This window comes from Nyctibius grandis, chromosome 19 (assembly GCF_013368605.1).
Source record: "Nyctibius grandis isolate bNycGra1 chromosome 19, bNycGra1.pri, whole genome shotgun sequence".
NCBI lineage: Eukaryota > Metazoa > Chordata > Aves > Nyctibiiformes > Nyctibiidae > Nyctibius > Nyctibius grandis.
This window is the reverse complement of record NC_090676.1, coordinates 7061676-7071254: the sequence shown is the minus strand read 5'-3', so window position 1 is coordinate 7071254 and position 9579 is coordinate 7061676.

Here is a 9579-nt window from a genome sequence, read left to right as displayed (position 1 = left end):
GATATTTATATACTCCCTGCCCCAAGAAAGCCGAGGCTTTTACTCTCTTGGGTCAGATGCAGCAAGTTACTCAAAAGTAAACCCGCTCAGAAACTTTCTGACAAAGCGAGGTTTTGTTGGATAATCACAATTTGCTAAGCCTGAAACATGTTATTTAAAACATCCTGGGGTTTGATGAACAGCCACCGAGGCTGGGGCAGGGTCCAGCCCAGCCAAGGGCCGGGGCAGCTGCTGGGCCACGCTGGCTTCCTTGGCAGTTTCACCGCTGTTCTTGTCAATTTGCCTGGTGGGCTGCGGAGCCCGGGGGGGCCCAGATTGCAGCGGCTTCGGAAAACTTCATCGCCCAGTACCCAGAGCAAGTTCAGAACAAGCAAGCAAACAAAAAGAAAAAAAAGGAAAGCGATCCCTGCAAACTGGAAACCCTGCTTTTCAAGCCAGCTGTACTCAAGAGCAATTAAAACAAAACAAAACAAGATCTGTGTATTTGAAACCAAGATTTAAAAGAGGAGAATCAGTCAGGAAAGATTCTCCCCCAGGTCAGCATGCTGGTCAATATTCTATATCCTTTGCCTATGTTGTATGTACATCTACAACTGGAAAAGCACATGCTTTCAAGCATATAACGTATACTTTGCTTATCTTTGCTTATCTACAGTCTGAACAGTGCAACTGCGATCAAACAGAAGATTCAGCGAGCAGTAGATTTTGTCTGAGTGTGTGCACGTATGTGTGTGCACGCACATGTGTGTGCATGAAGTCAGAGTACAAAAATCACAGAAATGCAAAGCTGGCATAGAGCGAGAGCTGCTGGAAAGGTTTCATGTTGAAAGACAAAAGCTGATGCGTTCCCTACGAAAATTCTCTTGGCTCTGCAATTATTTCACCCAAGGTGCGCCTTTCTGTGTGCATCTGGAAAGGTGTGTAATTGTTTTTCTGACTGAGTTTCGTGTTTTAGTAACAGGTGGTTGGACTAATCCTCAGAAAATAGCATGCAACACACAAAGCATAACTCATTTTGAATACTGCTTTTACCATACTGAATCAGCACACACCCAGCTTAGAGGTTATGAAACCTCTTGAGTGAAACTATCCAAGTTTCTTACCTCTCCCTAATATATGAACAGTGAGGATGTTACACAAATATTCTATCTGTGCTTTATCCTAAACCTTTAGGCCACACCTTCAGTTGAAATAAATAAGAGTAACTAAACTGATATCAGCAGGATAATGCATATGCTTAAAATTAAAGCAAATGTCTTGCGAAATCCAGAGTTTTCATTATCTCACAGAATTTATCCCTCTGTCCAAAGATTGGCTAAAAAGTGTACAGTTCCCCTTTAAATTCCTTTCCTTACTCCCTCTCAAGTTTTCTTTACTTTTTAATTCCTTTCTTCTTCCTACTTCTACCACCACTCCTCTGCTTCCTCCCTCTTCTGGGGGAGGGGAAAGGGAAGAATAAGTGCTTTGTTGTTACTCCCCTCCCCCAGCTTGTAAAGTTTTCTTCTCATATCCCACTGGAAAATAGCATTTCCCCAACCATTTGAAAAAAATACTGCAATTTTTAATTGACAATTAGATGTCTGAAAAAGAGAAGAAAAAGAATAGAAAGAAAGGCTTTGTGGGGAGAAAGAATGCATCACGTTTTCTTCGTTGTTGTTGGACACGTGATGTGTAACTCTGCAGAGTGGGACTCTGCGTCACGGTGGTGTCTACATTTGCGATCGCATCACTCCCATCAGCGCGAGTGGAGGAAACTGAACGAATTGACAAGTGAGAGCAGCCACTCCCTCCAGCCACTGCAGCTCCATCTTCCTCAACAACTCGCTTTTGAGGCCTTTTAGGGTTTTGCTTCTCTATTCTGCAGGAATTTCCTATCCCCAGCTATTTCAGTCCCTTCCCCTGCCCTTCCACTTTATAAAGGGATCAGCTGTTAATTCCCACTGACAGGAAGCACCATCACTGCACTTGAACACTTCGTGTTCCAGCCACGGAGGAAACGCAGGGCAGCCTACACCAGCCTCCCTGCCTGCTCAAAGACCATCCGAATATCAGTTTAAAATTTCAAGCAGTCTCTTCGGTATTATCTCCTTACTCCTCTTTCAGCCTTAACTAGGCTCCAAAAAGCCAGTCCATTGTTTGAAAGGGCCAATTTATTGTCTCACATAAGGTCAACTCCATAATGAATAATTATTTCACATAAATCATAAATGCGCTAAATTAAATCACCATTGAAAACCCTGGGAAAAAAAAATAACGTAAGTCACCAACTATTTTAGAATTATACAAAGCTAACCACTGAAAGGAGCTCTGAACTGACAGGGAGGGGATTGTTAACAAAAAAGCAAACAACAACAAAAAAACAGACTTAATTTGCACAACTCTTGTAATCTTTACAGAGAGCCTTCTATCTAAAAAAAAACCTTAATCCTTTCAATTAAAACAAGTTTATTATATAGCTGAGTATATTTCAATATCTCTGTATGAACTCACTTTGATTTTAAAAAATTCTCCCTTCCCCCCCGCCAAGGTCCATCTGTTTATAGAGTTCTATTGCTAACTCAGGGAACAGAAAAATAACAAGGCTTCTGGGTAAATTAATTTATTTAAAAAAAAAGAAAAAACCCCCAACAACAGAAAGGTTGAATGCATGTAATTTCATAAAATTATGACTAAATGAGGATATGATAACAGCCTAAAATATTTGACGTGTGTAAACATTAAAGACTGGCATGAAACAGTGTGGGCTGAAATGAAATTAGACTGAATAGCAACGCAGTCTCCTAGACTATGGAATATTTTGCTAACAGGAGTGGTGTTTGAATCACTTAAAACTAGACTGGACAAGGAACTGGAGAACATACTACATGGTTAGAGACACAGCTACATCAAAGGGTGGTTTTCAGTCTCTGAGTCACCGTGACAGCTGTGCCCCGCTGGGAAAATGCAGATCACAAAGCTCAGGATGAAGCACATGAGAGGCAGAGACAAAGCTTTCTCTGTCAAGGGGAGCTGGCTACACAGCGGTCTGCAACGGAGAGATCAGGCAAATCCAGAGTCTGAGCATCTTTAGGACACGCTGCAAAACCGTGTCCCTTAAAAAGTCTCTGCACTAGGAGACAAGCACGATATTGATAGTCCCTTCTGCTCCGAAAGTGCAACCAACTGACTAAAATGAAGCAAAGAAAAAAGAAAACAAAACCCAGCCACACCACAGACCTAACTTCCCTCTAAAGAAAGATCTTATCCCGGAAGGACTTTGATCCTGAAACACAGAAATGACCAACACTCTGTGAAGTCCACTACAGCCTCTCCTTCTGTGCAGTGATGCCTACATACTGGCCTCTGAGTAAAACTGTAATCTGAAATAAGTGTTATTCCAGCAAAATTATTAAATTCATATTTTCTAACAGTTGATTTTCTCATATAAATAACCACACAGGTCTAGAGCACTGAAGAAACCTGAAATGACAGGGAAGTGGACCATTTGCCCAAACTTCTTTCTTTTTTTTTTTTTAAAATAGCAATTTAAAAAATTGCATGTACAGTCTGCCCAGTAGAAACTGCTGTTTAAAATCAGTATATTGAATGAAGACAAACTGAGGCATATACTGGTTTACACTCGGAGTCTACATATATGTCACAAAATCGAAGTTTGCTAGCATTGTTTTATTATATTTATGTTGTATAAGTCCAACCTAGTCTTCACATAATCAGTAAAGTTTGCTGCAATGGTTTGTGACGTTTATATACTTCAAGTAACTCTCTCTGTTTAAACGACCAAAATGAAAGCAACTGTTCCGAACAGGCTTCACAAAACTAAAAGCTGTAACAACAGAAATCCCCTTTCTTTATCCAAAATAACTGCAGCTGGAAATCACCCATGAACAATTTCATAATTGTGAAATTCACTTTCATTTGAAAGAAAACAGGAATTTGGAAACAGACAGTGGTAGTTCCTATTGAGACAGAGCTACTCCTGGTGCACTTCCAGGAAAGCCCACCCTGCTCTAACAGTAATGAACATGGCCATTTAACAGGCATGAATTTGTTCAAACAATAGTTCTCATATACTAGCAAATTCACCTAAAACTTAGAAATATTTATTTCATACACTGTAGTTTTAAGTGGTAGTATTCTGTTATAACCTAATTATAACCAAATTCATTTAGCCCTTCCCCCCTGCCCAGATACACCTTAAAAGCAGAAAATAAAGCTACAGTTCTGTAGAAAGTTTGACTTGACTTTGGGTTGAGAGACACTGAATTACTGGATTTATTCCAAATATTAAAAAAGTCTCACATTTTTGGACTTGAAAACTCTGTATTTTTCTTATTAGAATAAATAGCACTGTAGTCTAAACTGTAAAATAAATAGACAAAAACCAAATACCATGTTTTTCTCCTAAAATTAGTTTAAATGCAACCTTGTCAAACCTTTACGGTTTTGACCGAATTTTGACAGAATTCTGGCTACATTGATGTGATTCCATAAAGCACTTTAACTCCAAGAGTCCTGCATATAATCAGCTCTTGATTTCCTATGGGTGAATTATCCAATTTACAGACTAAACCAGTCTCTGCCATCTCCAGGAACATCCCTTGCTGCAGAGTAAGTGACACAGCGTACATGCTACTCTGCCTGGCCTTATCTACTGCTTGATAATTTATAGGTTTTTAAAACGGGTATTGGGTTGTGCTTTACGTACATGTCTCCTCCCTACTCCTTCAGCCCCCTTAATTTCCAAAGGTAACTGAAAGTGAGCTATGATCAGCTACTACAGTTTTGTCAAATGACTCTGAGTTTGCTGACAGACACTGCTTGAACATTCACTTTTTTCCTCGAGTATCTTCTTACTAAAAGTACCTTTATAAAAATTGTCTTTTATTAGCAGACACAGAATTAGTTTAGTAACCTTTGTTTTTTGTGTGATCTTATCTTGTGATCTTTCATTTTCATTTAAACCAATGTTAAACCATGTGGCTGAGATTATTAAAAGAAGCATTATGTAGGCTACAGGAAACGAACGTGGGATTGTTTTAAATCTCTTCCTCAACCATCATTCGTTTGTACTACTTTTTTTTTTTCTTTTTTGATTCAATTACTAATAGACAATAATGCTGGGGCCATAACAGCATGCCCACCGCAGCTGAAAGGTATTATTTTTGTATGGTCTGACAGGCCTGCAATGTTCCTGTGGCCTTTGCACAAACAGTTTAATGTCTAATTTAAATTATATTAGTGTGTGCAATTAGTGCCAGTGTGGCAACACATAGCCACTTGTGCATGTAGCTGCACAGTCTTTGTATGAAATCCTCAAACCACCTTTCTGCAGGGAGATGAAGTGGCCCATTTTGATACATCGCATGAACAGTTCTCCAGTGTCAAAGTTTCGATGTAGCTTTTAAACCAAAGATGCATAAAGTATTACTGAAGAAATAAAGCGAGGCATATAGATGTGGAGAACAAACATCTGTGCTTCCTTATTCTCCAGAATACTGAGGAAAAGCAGCTCCATCATGAGTACTGAGGCAAAACACATATTGGGTTGAACAGTCAGAAGGAAAATGGTTCTTGGGACAATTCTCAAAAGCTGGGGTTTTATTTGCATAATAGATCAGATAATTTGCAAGATCTGCATTTCTGTCATCAAACAGGAAAGAGAAATAACAGAATGTGACTTGTGGCCAATCATGTGACAAAAAAACTGAACAATATGAACCACCTCCTGGACTGCCTATGGAAAAATCACAGGACACTTTTTTTTTTGCACAAGCTATTTGATGAATCATTGTGAACAAAGACTTGAATTGGGTGATTTAAAACCAAAAAAGGGTTAAATTAGATTATTTGTGATGAATGTGATCAAACCTGTAAGTGGCTTATTTTATCTCGTTCCATAAAACACTACTTTTTATATAAACAGATCACTCAATGCCTAAATTTAAGGTATTTAAGGATCTCATGATAAAGTGAGCCACACTGAGCAGTATTTTGAGTGAAGAAGAAAGTTTTGAGCCTCTTGCAGTTCAGATTTGGATCACTTACTTTATTCAGCCTAGTCAGCTCATTCCAAACCCAAACTTGACTCTCACTGACATTATAAATGTTGCTTGCCCTACTCCAGATCCTATGAGTCTTTTTTCTTTTAGCACAGTAATATTCAAACATTCTGTGTGGAAACAAAATCAGCGGTTTCTCTTTCTATAACTGTCTCTGACATAGATTGCACGAACGGCTTCTGGCACAAACAGGGAGGAGCTTTCAGATAGGTTATCAGTCACCACACACAGGCTGGGTATAGATCCCCAAATCTTCCTGGACGTATCAGGTTCCAGAATTAGGGTTTCTGGCTCAATTCCATTATCACTTGGTAGGCTTTGAAGAAGGAACTGCTGTTCCTGCTTCACAGAATAAATCATCCTGCAAAATATTGATCACTCTGTTCCAATAAACCACTCTATACCTTGCAAACTATATTCTTAGCTGTACTTGGTAGAGCGCTCATCATTCGGTAGTCTCTCCCTCTCTCGAGTTTTATTGACAAGCCTAAAATAAGTGATTTCTCAGAGCACAGACATGCTCTTTCTAAGAACACGAATATCTCTTAAGAAAATCTGCACCAAGATGTTCAAAAAGCATTGCTGCACGTGGGAAGTTGCATTTCACAAGCCTCTCACGACACTGCCTCCATTACGCATGCCAATAAAACCAGGGCACAGGCCCTCGGAGGTAAGCACTGCATTTATTTGGTCTTTAAGCTTTGATAGAGTATTAGCTGCTGTGTGATCTTTATTAGAAGTAAGGAAACACTGTAGTTTGTCAGGGAGTGGCAGATGAAGTAGTCTGTGAGGGTTTTTTTTTTTTTTAGTCCTAGCAAGTTCTGACAGCCCTGCAAACAAACATTTGACCATATATTGTGTATCAGTGTACAATGTGCATTTGATTGTGCTTTTTATTTTAAGCTTTCATTCACTCTAGTGGGGTTATGGTCAGAAAAGACCTAACTGAAAATATGCCTTTCATCACTATGCTTCTTACTGTCTTATTAACCACAACTTCTACTCTATCTGCTTGTACTACGCAGTTACATGAACACTGAGAGGGAAGCATATAAACTAGATTTATGCTGGTTGCCCAGATTCGGTGCCCTGGTGACACTCCCTGTTTTATATAACAAATCAATACCTCTCTGTGGAGAAAAACCTGGAAGTAGCTTATCACTGAATCTTAAACCACAGGCAGGTCTTCGTCCCCACTCAGCTGCTCATTGCTGCCACCTCAGAATTTGCTGGCAAGCTGCTTTTTATGGCTGCCTCTGGCTCATTTGGCCTGAAATCAATGAACTTGAACACCAAAGCAAGAAGGTTTCTGCCAGCCTGGCTCCTTTTGCCCACGGTGGGCTTAGAACCAATCCCATAAGTAAGTTGGCCCCCAGACCAGGCAGGGGCAACAACTGAAGAGCCTCAGCTAGGTGAAGGTGTGCATCTGTGGCCCTTGCACACGGGTACACATCACCCTGCAGTGGAAGTGGAAGCCTGCATCCCATCCTGGGCACTGCTCCATGCTCCCCAAGCACCTCAAAAGCTCAGAGCTCCCGCCTGTGCCACCTCTTCCCTTCCTAGAGGATGACTGGTTTACAGGAATGGCACTGTTGATAACTTTTGCTTGACACAAATGCAACAGGAACACCTAAGCAGGTTATCCCACCCTTCCTTATGCCAGGCAAAGCTATAGGAAAATGTAATGCTCTACTAGGCCAACTGATAAATTATTTTTCTCCTTCCAGATGGTGTTAAAAATAATAGAAATAAAAATCTTTCTGGCTCTGGTAACTACACCTTTGTCCATCATAGCATTCAAATGCATGGAGAGTCAGAAATAAATACCAAACTTTCCAGGGATGAAAACACAGTTGTAAGCACAAGGACCTCAAATTAAATTTAGGTTTTTTTTCCTGTTAGATATCTAAGTGTCCGCCCTCTTCCAATAATTTCTCTTTTAACCTGGGAGTTGTGATTGAAGGGTAAACTGCTAATTGCTTCAGCCAACAGGCTTAAATACTTATTCTTATCACCACAGAAATCTCAGTGCAGTGATGTGCCTGTCAGAACCGACTATAGAACCTGAACATTTGCCTCATTTACACAAAAATTTGATCTGGATGCGTGACTCATATCTGCCTGAACCAGAATGCTGACACTGAATACCAGGAACTTCAGACACCAAGTTGGGTAGGCACCATCCTTTATCTTTAAAGAGAGAGTTCAGAATACACTTTTTCCGTTATTAAACTGAAATATGTATTAGTCAGTTTTAGAAGAGTTTCACCATTTTCAGTCTCAGGAAATACCATAGTTCCTAAGAGCCGCAGCCACAAACTAGAACCCCCTTGTGTGAACTATTGCACAAAAAGACTGAGTTACTTTAAAAGACAATGCCTTCTCCCATTTATAATGAAAGTAGGAAATTAAAAATTTTCCTTTATGCTGAAAGGACGTAACTGATAATGCAAACTCTATACAGGTCCTGCTGAGTGTGCTTTTTAACCCAGATGAATTTGTGCTAGAAATGATACCGGAAATGCTGGCAACTTATTTCTCAGCTTCAGCTTAGGGCAGGGGCCGTGAGTACTTTGGACTGGTGCAGACTGCAGGATAAGAATACTTCCTTTTGAAAGCGACTGATTCGGTGGCAGCTATTCTGCTGAGGTTACACAGATGGCAAGTTAAGGATCCCAGTTGTCCCAGTATAAGCAAGGCTTTCTCACTAATAACTCCACTGTCTGTCCAAACTCAGCCTGTTGTGACAGGTATGACTGCACTCCTATTCTACTCATGCAGTCATGATTGCATACGGTATTTAATTAATTATGTACTTAACTAGGCAATTATGTATCTCACAAAGCAGTCATACAGTTATCTGACTTATACATGAACTGAAAGCACAGAACTGACTGTACAACTGTACATACACTTATGACAGATGTAAATCACAAATCAGTTGTCTTTGCTTAATTGTGTGCAATTGTCAGCCATCAACCCTATTTACATTTTGCACCAGACATGCTTCAGTTGCTTCTGTTAGGTAAGAGCTTTCCCAATTGGATGGCAGTGCTAGGAGGGAAAGGTTTACAGTAAGAGATTTCATAGGTCTCAAGCAGAAAAATTTAAAGTTGCTTTCTGAGAAGGATATGGTGAGAGTAAACAGTGTAGTTTTTCTTCAAAGCAATGTGGTAAAGTACACAGGTAAGCACGTTTCCTCTCAAACAGCCATCTGTCCCAGCACAGGTTTTGTCCCTTTCTTGTTGTTAGCATTGTTTTTATTTCATTCTTAATATGAACAAGGCAGTAAGAGAAGAACAAAAACTCATCCACAATAGCACAAAAAGTGACTTCCGTGTTATGGTGTCGACCAAATCTCTCTTGACCTTTTTGTTTCTTCTGCATTTGAAAGACAAAGAGAGAATGGAGTGGGGGATATGTCTTTTCATATACATAAGGCACTTATTCTCATTTATCCTCTCTCTTTTTAATTCAAAAGTACTTCTGTGGCACTTGCTTAACATTCATGTCACACTGT